Source organism: Strix aluco, chromosome 26 (genome assembly GCF_031877795.1).
Source record: "Strix aluco isolate bStrAlu1 chromosome 26, bStrAlu1.hap1, whole genome shotgun sequence".
NCBI classification, from domain to species: domain Eukaryota; kingdom Metazoa; phylum Chordata; class Aves; order Strigiformes; family Strigidae; genus Strix; species Strix aluco.
The window spans coordinates 6,817,348-6,837,014 of NC_133956.1; the positions used below are offsets into that span (position 1 = coordinate 6,817,348).

General features: G+C 46.4%; 1 protein-coding gene across 2 annotated transcripts in view; it reads left to right on the top strand.

The window, feature by feature from the left end:
• Positions 1–19,667, top strand: part of HIVEP3 (HIVEP zinc finger 3) — a 279,229-nt gene that overhangs the window by 126,333 nt on the left and 133,229 nt on the right. For both annotated transcript variants that reach the window (XM_074850720.1, XM_074850721.1), the window contains exon 3: positions 5,553–5,634. The gene's annotated coding sequence lies outside the window, so the exon portion shown is untranslated. The remainder of the gene's footprint in view (positions 1–5,552; positions 5,635–19,667) is intronic.

Consider the following 19,667-nt stretch of genomic DNA (forward strand, 5'->3'; position numbering starts at 1 on the left):
TCTCTGAGTGATGGAGACACTCAGAATAATGTTGCCTTCAAAAACAAAAAAAAAAAAGGAATTTTCATGCAGGGAAAGAGGCAAGCAAGGGAGGCACGGCTACCAGACAGCATGTGTTTCGCAGGATAAGCATGTGTGTGATAGCCCTTGTGTGCTGGTCTTCATCTTGCATGTGTTTGAAAGTGAGCCCTGCCCGTAAAACAAGCCCTGATGGAGGGGAGGGAGTTCTGTTTCCCCTCGTAGGCAGCGCTTGGTCTTCCTGCACAGTTCATGACCCAGCCTGCTGCTGGGGCCGCATCCTGCCACGCCGGGGTGGGTGTCACTTTTCTCCCTTGCACTGCAAGTGAGGTGACACAGAGGCTGCAGAAGGTCACTGGGAGCAGAGCTCAGAATAGAGCCCAGGATCTAATATGGCACGTTTTGGTGTCCCCTTGCTCACAGCTCTGCCTTGGCACAACCATCCGCTGCTCTGCGTTGGGTCCTCAGGGCTGGATGTGATCTTAGGCAATCAGATGAGGCATGTAATGCTGTTTCATCAACAGTTGTTAAACTGCTCGTAAAATGCATGTCCTGTCACTCCTAAAAGTGACATACAATTCTTCATGTGTCAATTTAGAGACAAAGTTTGTGCTGGATTGTCATATTTCAAATTCAAGCCCATTATATGAGGGAAGAAAATACCTTGTGATTCTGTGATTAACTTAGTGCAAACACCAATGCTGAGGATACCCAAGACTTTTTTTCCCACCCAGAAGCTGTGTTGAGAGAACAGAGGAAAAAAATGCTTTGGATATTTGTTTAGGTTTTCTAGGTATGTGATAGACCAAAACCAGCTACTGCAACTAGATTCTTGGAGGTCTAGAAATCCTAGAGTAATAGATGTGTGGGCAGTAGGATCTGTGCAGTCTGAGAGCACGGATTAAGCTGGATCCATCTAACTGGTGCTGGTTGCCTTGTGGAGGTCCTGCCAGAGAGATACGCCTGTGGTGTGGGGTTGGGCTTCTTGGATGGGGTGCAGGAATGTGATATGCATGTTTGATACCAAGTGGTTGGTTTATACCTTCTGGTATCAACCATGATTTTTAATTTGTATCAGGGGTCTTCAATGATTTCAGCACTTCCAGTGGGTTTATGTTGCAAAATGATATCTGCAGACATGGACGGGGATTCTAGTAGGTGTTTCATGGGCACGTTTTGTAGGTGATGGTGGTCTCCCATTAGCAGTTGAGACTTAATGCTCAATTACAGACTATGCTGAACAGTGTCTGAACAACCATGGGGGAATGCTTTGCCTATATTCAGAGATGGGGTCCCAAAAAGGTCAGAATTTGATATAAACATGAACTATTCCAGAAATCGGTTTGATTTTCCAACACGTGCCCTTACCTCTCACGGCTGACTGGTGACCTCAGAACCTACTTGAGAAAATAAAGACCTTTTCATCCAGAGATCACCAGCCTGATCCAACTCAAAGTACAGATTATATTTATTTTGTGGATTGAGGATGGTCTGTATCACCAGAAACCATTATATTTTGCTGAAAGTGGTGGTTTCCAGAGAAAAGCCTTGACCTGTGTTGGTTCTGCAGATTGACTTCCCTTTGAGGCAGGTGGTGTGACATGCTGGCACGGCAGAGTTCATGGGAAGATTTTCCTCATAGACAGCTCTGTTTGCCAGGCCAAAGCTAAACTCACCTGTGATGTTCTTCTTCTCCAACGTACAAATTAGCTCATTAAGCACTTTGCATAAGATACACAGGAGCTGGCAATGAGGGAGAGGAAATCAAACCCACTCATGCTTTGTTCACCTGCATTCAAAGTCATGAAACCTTCCTGCAATGATTCATCCCAAGCCACAGGCTCCGGAGCCCTGGTTTGCCTTCTCCAGAGCTGCTCCACGGACAGGGACAGGCTGCTGTGCTGAAAGGAAGCTTTTTAGCTGCAAAATTGTGCAAGCCAGAGTGTGCTATTTCTGGAGCACGCTGTAATGTATGCGTCTAGCCTGGCTCTCTCCAGCAACGGCCAAATGTTTTTCAAGCAGTAAAGAAGGTAAAATAGAGCAACACTGTACTGGAGCCAGATTTTCCATGCGTTCCCTGAGCAGAGCCTGCAGGAGCCCGCACGTGCGCTTGCGGACACATAATTAAATGCATCGGTCACCAGAAGGATGGAGCAGGAGGACCGGGGACCTCAGTTCAGCAGCTGTAGTGGCAAGGCCTGTGGCAGGGGAGGCAGCGTGTGCGCCCCCAAACTGGGGCCAGCTAAGCCTGGACTGGGATGAGGGTTGGCACCGCTGAGCGAGCAGGGGGGTTATACCAGGAGGAGAGAAGTGGCAGGGAGAAGGAAGCAGCACGGTGTAGTAATGCATCGCCCCGACTGCAGCGCTTGTAACCCCCCGATCTCAGGTCGCCTTCGGGAGGAGAGTCAGGATTGTTATCTTGCTGCAAAACTGCCCCGCAAAGAACATGTCTGTGTGGTGCAGCACGATGTCATGGAGCAAGGGCTGAAGGGCCTTTGTCAGGGGACTGGAAGCAATTACGGTGATTGTTTCTTTGCCTGGTCTACACGTTGTTGCTTCTGGGGAGGGAGGATTTGCCAAGACAGTGCTGCATGAACGTGGCCCAAGAGCTTTTGGCTCTGGAGTGAGCCCATTTGGGGCTGAGCGGTGCATCTCTGCTCGGACTGCTGAGCCCAGCAGCATGCTTCATGATGCTGCTGTCAAGCAAATGTCATGGTATCACTGCACATATCAGGAGGTCTTTGGGACAAAGGGACAGCTGCAATGGGCTTAGTGGGGAGCATCACCCTTTTTCGTGTTTGACTGGTCTCCAACACCCTGCTCAGGCTAATCCTGCTGAGCAGCGGGACTCGTCCCTGTAAGCTTTCAGCTCCCAACTGAAGATACACTAGAGGATGGGACTCCCCTCCCAATACAGCCCCTTCCTCACCCTCTCCCATCCTGGGGAGCTCTCGATCCTCACTTGCTCCACCAATTTGGCAGCCTGCTATATAATACCTGCACTTTTTGGGGGGGCAAGAAAGGGGTGATGCCAACCAAAGGGGAGAAGAGATGGAAAGATGGACCTGTCTGCCTTCCCCTGGATGATGCTCAGGGTCACCCACTGTCACAGAATCACAGAATCACAGAATCAACTAGGTTGGAAAGGACCTTGAAGATCATCTAGTCCAACCATTAACCTAGCACTGCCAGTTCCCATCTACACCATATCTCTCAGCGCTATATCGACCCTACTCTTAAACACCTCCAGGGATGGGGATTCCACCACCTCCCTGGGCAATCCATTCCACTGCCTAATAACCCGTTCTGTAAAGAAATACTTCCTGACATCTAGTCTAAGTCCTCCTTGCTGGCTGCTGCTACTCAGAGGAAAGAAAAGGGAAAGAAAGAAAACAGCAGAAACATGGGCTGAGGACTGTGTAGAAATAATGCAGGATCAGCTTGGCAGATTTTCGCATGCACACATGGCAGCAGTGCCTGGCCATGGCAGGGAGACAGGCGTAGATGTCTCCTTGTTTCCTTTCTGGAAGCTGGCAGGTATATGGGGCTCTGTAATATCACTGAGCACCCGCAAGCCATCTTTGCATTTACTGGCGTGGAGTTTTATATGTGTGGAATGAGAGAGCAATGAGTGTTTTCTGGTGTTTTATGAATGCTGCTGGCTCTCAGGGAGCAGCATGAGGGCAGGTGCAGAACAGGATGGAGATCTGAGCTGGGACTTTATAGATCTCTGCAAAACCTTAGGTGAATTCTTGTTTGAGAAAGGGACAACAAAGTTCCTTAACAGAATTTAGCAGAAAATGGGATGTTTGTTTATCACACGCGCTTTGGGAATTAATTGAGCCATGTCCATGGTGCTGTGTTCTGATGCTAAAACCAACATTTACTCACAACCTCTACGGGTTGTTAAGCTGATTTCATAGCACTTTTTGGGCTTTCACCCTTGTTAAATTAAAACAACATTTTGTTGTAAGACAGTTGCAAGATTAACATATAAATGTTTTTTTCTTTGTCAGGCATTACTGAGTAGGGTGGCTTTTTGTTCACAATGATTTAAAATAATCTCAGTGTTCATATTCAACCCTGTCCTGCTATTGTATTTATTTGTGCGTATGTGCTTTTGCAATAACATTGTACGGAGTTTTCTGTAACTTCATGCTAGCTCTGCATCTGCATGCGTGTGCCAGCACGCTTTCAGGAGAAGCCACTAATAAGGATACAGATTTAGAATTATCTAATCTAATTGCTGGCAGCAGAAGGCATGGTGGGGAAGATGTTATGAAGAACTGCTGGATGGCCTAACAGTGTTAGTTCCATTAAATCCTCAGACTCTGACCTGTCTGTAGTTATTTCCTCCTCCATAATGAGAAAAATGAATTTAAAGAGACAATAAGAGTAACCATGGATGGGTGTATCTGAAGGACCTGGAAGAAGTGTGGTGCTGAGGGCAGATCATGGGAACTGCGTGGGCTCTGCACTGGCATCAGTGCAGCCCTGTCTGACCATGGCTGCGAAGCTGCAGCCCTCCCTGCCTCGGCTTCCACATCAGTGAAATGGGGCTAATCACTCGCTCGCTTGTCTGCGATTATGAGAATTAATGGCTGACTATAAAGTCCCCAGAAATCTCCAGCTAAAAGAAGTCATGCAAGGGTGAAACTGCTTTTTTAATCCCTGCATGCTGCTGTTCTGCAGGCCGCAGTTGCTCCTCTTGCTTTGCTTGCATGCCTGGTCGCAGCTGGCCACTGAGGATGCCCCATGCACTGCAGGGATGGCACCTCCAGGCACCACTGCAGCTGCCTCCAGGCGTGGGGCCACTGCTCTTGGGGCTGAAGGCACTTTCATTAGTGGTGCCCAACAGCAGCTTCCTCATGCTGCCTTTTTTTCCTGCATCCAGGATGCATTATGGCTAACTTTGTTCTTGAGCTCTGCTTTAAGCCCATCTCAGCCTTTTGACCCTTATTTTTCCCGTGTACCTTCCCATAACCTGTTGTGATTTTTAGTTTTCTATTAAGGCTTAGCCCCACCAGTCCTAGGTTGGAAGTGAATGATCAATCTCCGGCTGTGCCCAGGGCAGCTGGACGTGCAGGCAGCCCGGAGCAATGCTCATGTTTATTTTCCAGCTCTGAAGTAGTCAGGATGGGGTCCAGTTTGCATTCAGGGTCTGATTTTAGGAGTACTAGAAAGCCCATCACCAGCCAGACTCCTGTGCCTTGTCTTTGTACATCTGGAAATAAACCATTTCACATGTAAAGAAAGATCTCTGCAATGATATTCTTCAAAAATTATTTATTCTCATGTCCTGGTCCCATCTGAGAAGAGGACAGCACTGAGAAAAATGCCTAAAAGATTAGGCCAAAGTGGTGGCAGAAGGGATTGCAGATAAGGAGTGAAAGGGCCAAATGTCTCGATGGGAGCAAGTAGAAAAATACCTGCGTTGCTACCACAGTTGGAGAGGATGTGTCTGTGTCTGTGCTATAAATGACACACATTTAAAACTGCCTCATTACATTAAGGTCTCGTGTTTTCTACTCCAGGCTCCCTTTCCCAGGTCACCGTATGAACACCTGAGTCTCCTCAAAGCATCAGAGAGATGAACCTGTAGCGGCTTGTCCACAGGTAAGAGGCTTGGCCATTGCTTCGGTGCCTGCTCCAGGGATTTGGGAAGCACGGGGGGGGGCCACAGAGCCCATGGCCATGGCCACAGTGCTTCAGGGCTTAAGCCTGTGCCCATCCTGCCTGACATTGTGAGGGGAGGTTTGCTTTCTGCGGGGTTTCCACACATTTTATGCCCCTCCGAGGTGACGCAGTCACAAGGGTTTGCAATTTCTACAGCAGGTGTATGGTGACTGAGCATTTAAAAAGATGTTTTGAGGGGCAAGGACTGATCCAGGCTGCCGATTGTGGGTTTTTGTTTTATTTCTGCTTACAGTGTGCCACTGGGGTTGTTTGTAGTTGCCCAGCCAGTGCAGCCTGTGCTCTCATACAGGTGTTTGCTGTAATTTTCTGAACCTGGTAGATGTGGATTGCAGTGCTAGGGTGGAGGTTGCCTCCCCTGCTGCTGTGGTTTTCTTTCTGGCTCTTTATCGAGCAGCTGCCTAATATAAAATATTTAGAAAGTGGAGTCGCTGTTGGGTCTCTCCCCTTGTAGCTGAGCAACATGGCCAGCATCCTCCCTTGCCTGCTCTCCCTGTCCCTTGCAGCCGTGCCTTTTTCCCCTTACAACCTTCACAAAGTTGCTTTATTTGCTGGTGAAATTTTACTTTCCTTGGGGATGTTGCTTGCCCAGCTTTGGGGAAGTTTGTGCAAATAAAATACTATTCATGGAGCTCTTGGAGAACCCTCCAGAAGAAGGTGCTGCACTGCTGGGCATGGACACTGGCCACCAGCATGTTGTAGAGGCTCAACCCAGGGTCTGGTGCCCATGTTGGGTGGATTTTAAGGACTGGGAGTCACTTGGATGATATGAGATGGTTGAACACAATCCTTGAGTGAAAAATGGGTTTGTCTGCTCCCTGCTTTAGAGCACACAGCTTTATCTGGAGGGATGCACATCCCACAGCAGCTCGCTGCTGTCTGCAGACAGGTTCACAGAGCCGGGGGCATGATGCAGATCCCCAGCCACGGGTTATTTTCAGAGTTGGAAGGTGGTGACATAGGATGGGCAGCAGAGCAGCATTCCCTGCACGAGCGAAAGAGCAGGAGGGCTGCTGGGGACAGGGTGGGCTGGGGGAGGCGGTGGTGCTGCCCCTGCAGAAGCCACAGCCCTTTCTTAGGGAGAAGCTGTTGGCCTGGAAATAACCTAAGAGCAGCTGGGGGAAGAGCACAGCTTCCCAGAGAGCAGCAGCCGCTGCCCCGCTGCGACATGGCCAGGCCTTTTGTCTCATCGGTGAACGTTAATTGAAGGGGACAGATTTCGCACCCTGGGAGCAGCAGGCAGCCACACTCCAGTGAGAGCTTGGAGCAGGCTCCATCAGCAAATACTTCTTGCTCGGCTGCAGTTATAGCTCATTATCTTGCTGACCTTTAATTTTGCAAGTGTTTCTTGCGATGTGTTTCTTCAGCCTGGTCTGGCTTCTGACCTCCGTTCCCAGAGGCAGCAGGATAATATATTCATGTGCTGTGCTGTCTAGCCACTTCGCATCCCTCCATCCATCCACCCCTCCGTCTCTGTCCTTTTTGGCAATCTGTCATTTTTATTTTTGGTACAAGTCCAGGAGCTGAGTAAAAAGTATTTGGGCAGCTGGAGCGAGAAACAATGGGTTTTAAACACGCTTTAACGTGTTTGTAAACAACTGCACTTCATCAGGGTCCCTGCCCAGCACACTGGCAGCAGACAAAACTGATGAGACTCTTCTGAGATCAGAATTAATTACATTGCATGGAAATTGTGCAAAACAGACAACGATGCAGGGGGAAATATCTCCTGTTCTGTGGTCCATTTCTATTCTTTATGCTGCACTCATCACTGTGGCCACTGAGCACCTGAGATTGCTCTTCCGTTAGCTGTGGCGAGGAAGATGATGAGCAGAGAGCTAAAAACATTGGGAGGACTGTGTAGCTGTTGCACTCTGAGGATGCTCTATGGAGTGTCTAGTGGGAAGTCACGTTTGTTGGAAATCATCTACCAGGGAAGGAGCAATACAGGGAATAATGCTGCTGTCCTGTCAAAATATCCCCATTTCTCCTGAATTTCCACAGCTTGTTCCTGGTGAAAAAAAAAATAGTTTTGTGGTTTCTTTGCATCAGGGAATTAAAAAATCCTTCACTGAGAATGATTTGAAGAGGGAAGCAAGCTCAGAAACATAAGGAGGGGGCAAAAGAGTGGTAGTTGGAGTACATGGATTGGATAATACCAGGTAACCCATTGGTCCCAACTCATCAATTTTGATGAACAAAGACTGAATTTGCAGGTGTGGGACTCCTGCTCTGCTGCCGAGGGCTGTGAGTAGAGTGGGGCTGACCTCATGATATGACAGTTCATACCTGCAGGAGTTTTTCTAGTGGGGAAATAATGGAGGAAAAAAATCAAAGTGCTTTGAAATCAACCCCTTTGCTGCGTAGTGACTCTGCTCACAAACCCCTGGTTGGTCTGTGGCTGCTCCTGCTCAGGGGATGGATGCAGCCAGTCTCTGACTCTTCTGTGAGTAACAGTGTAATTGCAGAAATTGGCACGGTAGCTTGGAATGAGATCTAATTAATTAATTCAAGACATGCTGGGATTAAATTTTATTAAACTTTGGAATCAGAGTAGACTAGATGAAATGTAAGCAAAGGTTGGGAAGGGAAAGGAGGGGTATGTGCCACACGTGCTGCCTGCCAGCACTGCTGCTGTCATGCCCTTTGCTGGCAGAGTACTGAGGATGTGCTCAGGTTATATATAGATATATACATGTGTACATATATTTATATATGTGTACATATTTACACACACATATATACCTGGTTTCAGTCCAGCCAGGATGATCAGGGAGGCTCTGCTTTCCTGGTCCAGTTGCTCTGGAATTTTACATGAAGGTGACTGACCCTCTGTCCTCTGGCCATGTACTTCTTAATATCATTTTGGGTAAAAAGAAGGTGTCTTTTGCTTTTCTCCTGATCCTGTGCAGATAAATGTATCATGCTTCATTCACACCTGCCTATTATTTCATAATAAGGGACATCAGCTCACCTTGATTACTGTGTTCAGTTTTGGGCCCCTCACTCCAAAAAGGCCATTGAATGACTCGAGCGTGTCCAGAGAAGGGCAACGGAGCTGGTGCAGGGTCTGGAGCACAGGTCTGATGGGGAGCGGCTGAGGGAACTGGGGGGGTTTAGTCTGGAGAAGAGGAGGCTGAGGGGAGACCTCATGGCCCTCTCCAACTCCCTGAAAGGAGGGTGCAGAGAGGGGGGATGAGTCTCTTGAGCCAAGGAACCAGCGGCAGGACAAGAGGGAATGGCCTCAAGCTGCGCCAGAGCAGGGTCAGACTGGCTCTTAGGAAGGATTTCTTTACAGAGCGGGTAGTCAGGCATTGGAATGGGCTGCCCAGGGCAGGGGGGGAGTCCCCATCCCTGGAGATGTTCAAGAGGTCGGTTGACATAGCGCTGAGGGATCTGGTGGAGTTGGGATCTGTCAGTGCTGGGTTAACGGTTGGACTAGATGATCTTCAAGGTCCCTTCCAACCGTGATGATTCTGTGATTCTGTGATTCTGTATTTACTGCCTTTAAAATGATTTGGGGTCTCCTGGAATGGAAATTCAAGACAGTCATTGCTCACATAGTTGCATCTTGACCCTTAACCTGCTCCCAGAATCTGCCTGGTTGGGCATGTATGTGCTGGCACAACTTTACACTGCTGGACTTTCTAGGAATAACTTAAGTTTTTTGGACAGGTAAACAAGTGTGTATGGGGGGTGTATGCACAACCATCAGCTCTCCAACAAGAGGTGCAGCACAGGACCCAGCCTTTTCAGGGATGTTGTTTTGCCTGCCAAATCTCTAGCATCCCACACGAGCCGTCTTTTCTTCTGACAGTTTTGAGAATATACTTAACACTAATTTTAGTTCCCCCTTCAAGGTGGATATCTTTGGGGTTTGGGCACAATGAATGCCTTATTCATAAAACTACAAACACTGTAAAAAGAAGCGGGGGGGCAGAAAGTGTCCCGCCCTAAAAAGTTTCTGATCTCCAAGCAGCTATAATTTTGGCTTGCTTGGAGAACAAGCTGAGGTAGTGTTCATTTTAACAGCCAGGAAAGGGCTGTCTGTTTATATTTAGGGCCTTGTAGATTTGCGCAGTATATGCAGGTGGCACATTAAAACGTGTGGATGATTTCTTACCAGGATAAGGCTGTGTTTTTACTGGACTGCCATTAATTCTGTGTGAAGGCTAAGTAAGTAAGCATTGAAAATTTTGTTGTAACACTTTCTGAGGTTCAATTTTGTAGCCTTTGGAGTTTTGTTTTGAGCTTAATCCTGATGAATTCTTCCCATGCACCTTCCTACACAGTTCTGCCCAGAACACACGTTTTTAAGAGAAGGTTGGCAGCTCCTGCCACTTTGAGTCTGTAGGGCATTGGCATTAGGGATTGTCATTCAGTTCTCACCGAGTAAGTGTTAGTAGACCACTGCAATGAAAATAAGTAGGTCAATATAGAGCATCTTCCAGCAGTCTCAGTCAACTTGATGGTTGCAGCTCTGACCTTCACCTCTGCATGGGCTCTGTCTGAAGAAGGTTGTGCTTCCCATCTGTCTCCAGCCTTTATCCTCTTGGCTCCAGGAGCTTCAGAAAATGAATCAGTGCTCACCTGGAGTCCTCTTGATTTAGATGGGTTTTGCTTGGCATGAGCTGAAGAGGATAGTGTATCTAAAACAAGTGTATGTGCTTTTGGGCCATGGCTTCCGGAGTTGGGTCATTGTTGCTGCTTGTCCCCAATACTGCAAAGTCTTGTGGTCAAGATGCAAAAGAGACAGCTCTCTGGGATGGCTGAGACTGGGCCTTCAGAGAGAGCAGCGTTCATCTCTGGAGAAGCAGAAATTGTTACAAAATATGCCTGCCTTTTGGTTTTGAGCTGTAGCTGAACAGCAAGCAAAGATGTTGAATTCAGGATTTGAATTCTGATTGCCGATATTCCGGAGCTGATCATTCTTCTGCCACCTTTCAGAAAATGCTCACTGGCGACTGATCTTGCTCTGATAATAAATAGTGCCTTTTTCACAGTGGAATTAAGATGTTTATTTGGTATTTGCAAAGCTTACCAAGATCCCAGGGCTAAGGAGGTTTGTAAAAAGTAGAGTGCAGCCATTAACGTCAGTTCTCTCAGTCTCCTGGAGAGTGCCCGGGTTCCGAGGTTTGTTCACAGACCCAAAATTAGAAAGTTGTTGATGGTTTTTTCATTCAGAGTTAGGAAAAGTCCTGTTTGACTGAATTGAAATACTGGGCAGCTGCGAGCAAATGAGGTTCAAAGTGGGTGTAGGAGATGGATGGATCTCAGTGCAGAGGAAAGATATTTAATTTTAATTATATGTACCTGTAACATACCATGGCAGGTTATGGTCTTGGGAGACGGTGTAGAAAAAAATGAAATCCAGGTTCTGTTTGCACTAAAATATTTCCATGCATGTTTGGGTACTTTGCTGTGGTAACCAGAGGGACTATTTTTAGAATCCTTCCCAAGATGCTCCTTTATACTACACTGAGTTGCTTGGGAAGCTGCTGTACAAAGTTGTCCCAGGGATTTTCAAATTAAAATGAGTATTAGTTCAGAAAGATTCCAAAGGATTATGTTCTTCAGAATTGATCAGATTGGCCTGGACTTCATGTTGGGCATCTTTGAGATCCCGAATTCCAGCATTTAGGTATAGAAAGGATCTTCTTTTATTTGACCAGATCCTGACTACAGCACTAAACCGATGGTATTGTAATGGCAACTTGTCTTAGCAGTTAGAGTAATCCCAAAATACATGTTAGCATTTTTAATCACAGTAATTTTGGCCCTCAGCCAGTGAAGCACCTCTGAGTCTAATCTAGCAAAGATCTGTTTCCCTGAGAAGATTCATCACAGAAGAGAACAAGCCCACAGGTTTAGTTGTACATTTGTGTGTGACTCTATGGTGAAACTTTTACCCCGCCTTGTTCATCTGAAAGTTCTTCAGATTTTACTGGGGGTGCTTATATGTTCCAGTATTCAAATGAAAGGTATTTAGAAGATTCAGGTTGAAACATTTATTTCTTAGGAAAGTGTTGTTATGCTCCATAAGGTATGTATCCAAAAAGAACAAAAGCATTCCTATTCAAAGAAGCCACAAACAACACCAAGAGAGAAAGGCAAGCTTCTTTTTCAAATGTCATTCTTCATATTTTATTGTCTTTCATCCATAATCATTTAAATACACTCACATGTATTTGAAAAAATAACAACAGCACAGCAATTGCACTTTATCCACAGCATGCTCATGAGTACATTGTATTTTGTGATATATTGTTTCTCATTTGGATTTTTTTCAAAGATGTTCTGCAAAATGTTTCCATGTGCATTTTAACAAGACAATTCTCTGTCTATACATGAATTTTGTACCCGAACAATTTGCGCTTGCTCAAGGGCTCCATTATTCTCTGAAAAATTTAGAAATGCAATAACTAAAAATATGCAGAGGAGTAGACATTCCGCTGTCAGATTCAGAGGAAAAGGTGTCCTTCCCTATAGACATTGCTAACATACGGGCTATCAAAGAGGATTGTCAAGGCGACTGGGACAGTTTGGCCTAACGGAGGTCCAGGATTGGCACACAAATTTTTAATGCGTTTCAATATTTGAGTCTTGAAGAAATGAAGCACCACAGCTTTTAAAATAATCTGTGAGTAATGGGTCATCTTCAGTCAATGTGTTCAACGCTGATGTTAAGAGAAGTGTACGGATGATGGATTTGCCTCTATGTGATGCATCAAGCGCGTGTGTTAAACTAACAGGGGTATTACACAGTGAAACTCCTGAGGTGGAAAATGATATGCTGCTGTTAACGTTTGTAATATGGGAGCTCTTGGATGTTGAAGCCTTTTACTTTTAACATGATATATCTCAATTATGCGTTGCCATCTTGAGTTGTATTTCAGACTTATGCTCTATTCTGTAGCCATAGAAGCAGTTATAATATTATTTGCTTAGTCTCGATTCTTATGTTGTTTATATGAAAAAAATAGATCTTCTCACAGACAAGGAGGTAGTTAGCATTTCTTAATGTTTTGGATTTGCTTTAATCCCATGTGACCATAGTTTTGCATTTAATCCTGGGAGATGAAGTAACTTTTAAACTCAAAGATACCCAAGTTTTAAGGGCAATGTTTACCAGCTCAATTTCATGTTGACACAGATAAACAAAATGCCCTTATTTTTTCTCGGTTGTTCTCTTATTTCTTCTCTTATTATTATTATTATACCACAGAAGCAAAATTAAGTAGGTGAGTAAATGGCATCTCCCAGCAGTGAGGTGGGTAGGTTCATTTTATTATTAGTTCTGGGTACAGAAAAAAATATACAGTCTCTAGAGTGTGAATATTAAAAACAGGAGGCTAGTATGGACCTGGTTATGTACAGGTAAAGTCAATGAGTAGCATTTAGAAGAGCGAATCTGAAATCTGTGCACATATTTAATCTTCATCAGTATTAGATCCGGCTGTCATATTGTGGTGATGGGGAAGCTGATGAGAAGATTTGGGTGTTACAGCATAGGGGAGAGGCTGCAATGAAACCTCTCCTGGTCTACGACTCTCCTTTTGCCAGTGTAAAACCAACTGCACGTGTATTAACCCAGCTCACACTACAGGAAAACTTGTCTGAAAGCTATTAGACATGGGCCATGCTGGTATGACAGCATGGTTTATACTACAGCGATCTGGAAGCAATAGCATTTTGTCATCTGCTGGTTGTGGTAGCACGACAGCCAACGTGAAGTATTTGTTTGGAGAATGTCAGTGCATAAAGTCATTTTTTTCCCCAAACCATGCGGGGAGCGTTACTGAGATGAGTGCGGAACATCAGACAGTTTTCAGTTTTGTGGCATTAATTGAGATGGATGTGAAGGATTTCTATAAATCAGTGCAGCATTTAGAAAGGGTGACTCACTTTGAAGATGCATCGCAATGGCAACGTATCCAATACACAGGAATTTGTCCATGCAATAAACATACTGTAAAGGTATACAGGATACACTAGTCTTGTTATTTAACCTGCTCTGAAAATGCAAGAGCACGTGGCCTTTAATGAGATTAGATCTTACATTTAAAAACACTAAGCCTGTTAATGCAGTGCATAATAAAGTCCTGGAATTCATTGCCAAGGAAAATCTTTGAGTGGATCTTAATAACATTTTAAAAAGAGGCAGACACGTCTATTATTAATAAAACTAGGCATAGATCCGTTCTAAGAGAGGTATAAAAAAGCAAGGCTGCTTAAGAAATAGTCTTACATGTGCAAGTCAAACACTGCCTGCCTAGCAAGGAAGCATTTTATTTTCCTTTTCTGCTCACTATTATGTTCTGATTTGCACCTGCCTTTGAAGTGCTGGTGCCTATGACCAGGGGAGGTGTCAGCAGAGCTGCGAGGTCCACGGGCAGGTCCTGCAGCTCTGGCTGGGAGTTTAGGGAGCTGCTCAGATAAGGAACAGGTCAGCTGAGGCACTTCTGAGAGCTCTCGTGCCGTTTAAGGTCACCGTACCATTTAGCAGAGTGGAAAAAAAAAAAGGTGTTGAGTCTTCCAACAACACGGGGTGTTTTTGTAGCGGTTTGCCTGTAAACAGCTGAACATGGGGCTCAGTGGATCACACCGTGTCTGAGCTGCAGTTGTTTTGCTTTTGAGCTTTTTAAGAAAAGCTGGAGGAGCAAGCAGGCCAATAAAAGTGGCTGCCAGCAACCTTAGAGTATTCCTGGGCTTTCACAGTCCCTACTTTGTGCTAGGGTTAACCCAAGCTAAATCCATGGAGAAGGAAAATGAGATGAACTTGTCTAATCGAATGGGTGTCCTGTGTCTGCACTTTGTGTCCAGGCAGAGCCTTACTTCTTGGATCCTTTCTTTCTTAATCAGCTTTATGCCACTGTAAATCTATGAGGCGATGTGCAATGACCTGTTGATGGTTTCTGTCATGCCAGTTCATGATCTGGTGGGCATTAATGTTTCATGCTTGATGAGGTTGTGCATGACTGGTCCCGTCTTGCGCTGTGTAAGGAGAGGAGCTTTGTTTTGAGGGGAGGCAGAGGCATGATGTGGTGATGCTGCAGCCAGAGGCTGGCCACGCTGCCTGCGTCTCTGCCTGCGGGCACTTGCTGGGACCTAGAGCCGCTGCAGCACCTTCTCATATGGCAGCGTTGGTTTGTGGAACAGCCTTGGGATATGGTGGACCCAGCATGTGCTTCTTGCCTCTGATCTCAAGCTTTCCTTGGTCTGGCCCACGCCAGCCCCTCCTGGCTCCAGCAGTGGAAGGATGAAGGTTTGTGAGGGCGTGGCAGTGCTCACGTGGTGAACACAGCATATCACAGTACAGAGATGGATGCCTGGGACCAGATTCTCCATGTCCATGCTGGGCACTCTGTGATACTCAGATGTGCCCAGTAGCAGCAAGCTCTGGGGCAGGGAAGCCCTGGGAACCTCAACATCAGATAACAGTCCTGGGCAACCTGGTCCGGCTGGCCCTGCTTGAGTAGGGGCTTGGACCAGATGATCACCAGAAGCCCCTTCCCACCTCAACCATACTGTGTTAATAATGTGCCTATGAAGGATGTTCCGCTTATACTTGGGCACACAGGGCAAGTCAGGGATCAAAGATAATAATCCAGTGATCCTTCCACTGGCACAGGATCTTTCACTCTTGAGAGCCTGGCTCCATCTGTCTGCTTCTTATGCTCTTGCTGTGACATGGGACAGGCCATGAGGAGCTCTGGAACTACAGCCCCTTCCTGGCTTGCAGGAGACAATCAGGGGCAGTAAAGTCTCAGCTTTCCATCTGCTGCTTTCCCTCCATGTCCTGGAACCTGCCTACTCAATTTCCCCTCTCTGTCATCCCTCTGGGCTTGGCTGTGCTGTTGCATCCCACTGGTTGCTGCTATCTTGGATGATAAACCCTGAAAGGGCAATTCACCTTTATGTGCCTCGCACGAGTGGTAGTGAGCAGAGACCTGGGAGATGCCCGGCTCTCCCTTTCTACCAGCGTGGCCTCTGGGAGATGATGTGCAGATTCACCATCTGGAGAAAAGAAAGTTTTCAAGCTAATGATCTCTTTTTAACCTTTTCCTTGAAGGTTGTGTTATTTCCAATAATCCATGCTTACAATGGGGCGGGGGGTGCAGGGATGGGGGGGGTGGAGGGTTCCCACAAACCCCCTGACTCAAGCTGCCGATCCCAGGTCTCTGGGCTCTTGGAGAGCCAGCCCTGTTCAACAGGACCCGAGGAAGCCTGCTTCATGCTTTTTCCTCCTCCTCTTCCTCCCTGGCTGTGGCAGTCATGGGGATGGCAGGAGTCCAGCAAGCCTTACACACTGCAGCTCTTTACACTTTGTCGTGAGCCTCGGTCTGGGAAAGTATGTAAGAACATCCTTAAAGTTAATTATGTGTTTCAGCACCCTCCCTAAGTAGGCATGTTTTTTTAATTGAGACCCTAAGTTGGAGGTGAGAAGAGGCAGGATGGGAACCTCACTAACTTCACCCTGCAGGTTAGAAGTTGATTTTATGCCAAAACATCATTAATTTCTGCCATCTCAGAAATTAAGCCTTTGCTGTCTGTGCTCGGTGCTGAGATATGGAGGTCTCACTGCATAGCTCTATTAGCTCCATTTACCTTTCTCTTCCAAGACAGTTCTAGCACTAATTGACCAGAATTCAAACCAGCTTTCTTTCCTGGTAATGTGGGTTCATTGCTTATAATTGACCTGCTTTTCTGGCAGTGAAGAGAGCTTTACCAGCCAGCATATACTGTGTGACTGTAGCCTGTAATTACTTAGATTTAAGCCCTTGAAGGAAAATTTTAGGAGCTTTCTCTGCTGTACTGAAACTGTAAAATAATATATAAAAGAAAAATTTCCAAGCTAGTCTTTTAAACATCTAAGCAGAGTCAAGGAAGGAAGCTTAGCACTTCTGAGCTGGTGGCAGAATACAGCTTTCTGGAGGAGTTTATGGTTTCGGATCTCCTGGATGGATGACCAAGGAAGTAAATTTTTGTCACTTTCTCAGAGCTGTTGGTTGTAATGGGTGACACAGAGGTACCCAAATGGTATTGCCATTCTAAAAGCACACTGTACCAAAGAAATCCCAATGCTTGGGTGTGCAGTTGCCTGCGGTCCTGTGCAGCAGTGCAGCCTCAGCTGCAACAACTCCAGTTGCTGGTACTGACCCACTCACACACCAGCATCTACACACCCCACCCCTCTCCGGCAGCTGGCCAAGAGACCCCAGTCCCTCTGGTAGCCAATTTTTTTGTGGTCTCACCTGTAGAGAGACACGGGCACCCCACTGGCTCCCAGGACCTTGCCAACTAGTCTGGCTTGGTGTTTGCTAGTGATCACACACCGACCCCTGTTTCCAGCCCAGCTGCTGCAGCCAGACCCCATACACACAGGCATGCACAACAGAGTCCCTCACCCAGGAAAATAGTTAGAAATGAAGTTTAATAGAAGATAGGGCAGACTGCACCCATCATGCACAGGGCATGGCTGGACATGCGTGCTGACCAGCACTGTTTACACAGGGGTGGCCCTTTTCATCTCCTTATCCCTCTGTTTTACCACATATGTTCCTCCCAAAACCATCTTGATCCCTCCCTTCCCCAACTGTGGTTCCTTCCCTAAACATCCTATTGTAAGTCTTGTGCAATCCCCAAATGCCCTTCCCCTTCATCCTATGTGTCCCACACCCCCTGAGTCCCAAAGGAGCTCCAGTTGACTCATCTTAATGGGTTTCACAACTATACCCCCGGGCTGTAGCTCTCCTGGGACAGCCCTGGGAGGAGACAGGCAGGGTGTCCCTTGTCTGAGCCCATAATTTGGGTCTCCACCTGCCATTGTGCTCTGTGCTCCTCTGGGCTTGTGGAAATGGGCCTGGGATGGGCTGATGGCTCCTGGGATAGGCCTGAGCAGGGCGTTACTTGGTTCCCCCGCCTGCCATGGACTCTCTGGTCTCCTTTGTGAGAATGCAGGTGAGATTTTTATTGCATAACCTAATACAGCCCACAGAAGGGGCCAAGACAGTCATGTCCATGTTCTGGTACAACCTTACACGGCAGCTGCCACCAAAAGGTGATATCTCCCACCTTTCCTCATGGGAGGTGAGGGGAGAGGGAACAGGTGTCTAAGGGGAGTGGCAAACCTCTTGCCCAAGATAACATCATAAAACTTATTCTGGGAAGGGGGTGACTGCCCATCAGCAGTCCTCACACAGCACCTCTCATATATGTATCAGAGAGCAGCTTTTGTGCTTCATGCTGGATCTGGGGACTGCCCATGCCTAGTGGGTGGTGTTCGAGCAGATGCCTTCCCTTTGGATCAAGACATAGATTAGATATGAGCAAAATGTCCAGATCCAAAGCTTGGGGCATTTCGGAGCATGTGTGCGTGCCTGAATATGAGCACCCAGGGATATTTTAGGTGCTACGTGGCCTCTAGTCAAGTTTAGCATCTGCAAGGCTAAGCAGCTTGGAGCGTGGCATGTCTGGATTGCTTTCCTGAATGCGCACACCACATCAGACACCAAAGCCAGTCAAAGATGCCAAAGCAGATGCAAAAACATCTGGACATCACCTAAAGCTCAAAGATTTTCTCCACCTTCTGCTGATACTCAGCATAGAGCATTGGCTGATCTCCAGCAGAAGTCCCTGTCTATTCTCCTGCCTTGGAGGTAAGCAATAACATAACTTCTGTCATATAGCCATGAGGGAGAGAAGAAAATTGAGAGAGTGGAAAACATACCTCGCTGTTTAAATTAACCTCTCTGGGATTCTTTTTAGAAGATAGGAAAAATGACAACCTGATTTACAACAGCCCTTTTCTGCCTTGAAATTCACTGTGTGCCTGTCCTGTCTCTCTGCATCTAGAAATAAATCATCAAGCGCTTCAGAAAAGCGCTCATAGAAATGTACCCTTTTATTTGGCCACCATATGCGCTTGACAGCTCAAACACACTTTTCCAGGCAGTGCTGCCTCTCCATTTCTTCTCCAGACCCCCTGAGTTTGAAGCATTGATTTTACATTTAGGCTTTGCAATTTTTTCCTTGGTTGGGGTCTCTAAGGGGCTGCAGAAGGGGACTGCAGCAGTTTTTTTCAGATTGTGTAAGCTGTTTTGAGGAGTTATAATGGGAAACTTAACAAGGGTGAACAGACAAGTTTTAAAAGCTTCATCCTCCAAAATGAGCAGGATATGCACGGATACACGAGCCCTAAGTTCACAAAAGCTGGTGTAATAGCAAATTGTTGAAGCATCACCCAGCCGCTGTGTGGGCCAAGACTGGGTCTGGTTTCGCCTTGGGCATGGGAGCTCAGATGCAGAAAAAACTTTTCTCTCTTTCCACTTGACAAAAAAAAAGTCTAAACTAAAACAAAGCATCAAGATTTGTCCTTCTTACCTCATAATGACAGAAGAGGCAATCTAGAGGCAAAGAGAGAGGACTACCAAGTATTTAATTTCTCTTTCTCTGCTCAATAAAATAACCAGAGATAATCTGTTGGCTAATTTTATGCCCTTGATGCAATGCTACACTGGAGAATGAACTTAAAGTAGTTGTAAACCAAAAATACTTAAAAAAAAAAAATCACAGTTTTTAAATTTTGCATTTTTATACAGGGCAAATGTAGGGCAGGACACTGTGTGCTGTGAGGGTGAGGATCAGTACGGCTTGTCTGTCCCCAAGAGTGGACACTCGGTGTGTTCTCGGGCACCGAGGACAAACGTGGCTGTGCTCTCCTGAGCACCAGAGAGCAGGAAAATTTGGATTCACACAGACAGAAACTTTGTGCAGTTCTGACCATGATTTTTGCAGATCTGGAAAGAAATCCATGACAGAGGCTTCCAGGAAGTCCCCTGCAGGGTCAGGCTTGTCTGGTCCTGCGTGTGGGACAGCCTCGATTTTGCTGGTTGTTTTGATGCATGGAAAGCCCCAGCTGATTTTTTTCTCCAATTAATAACTAATTGTTTATC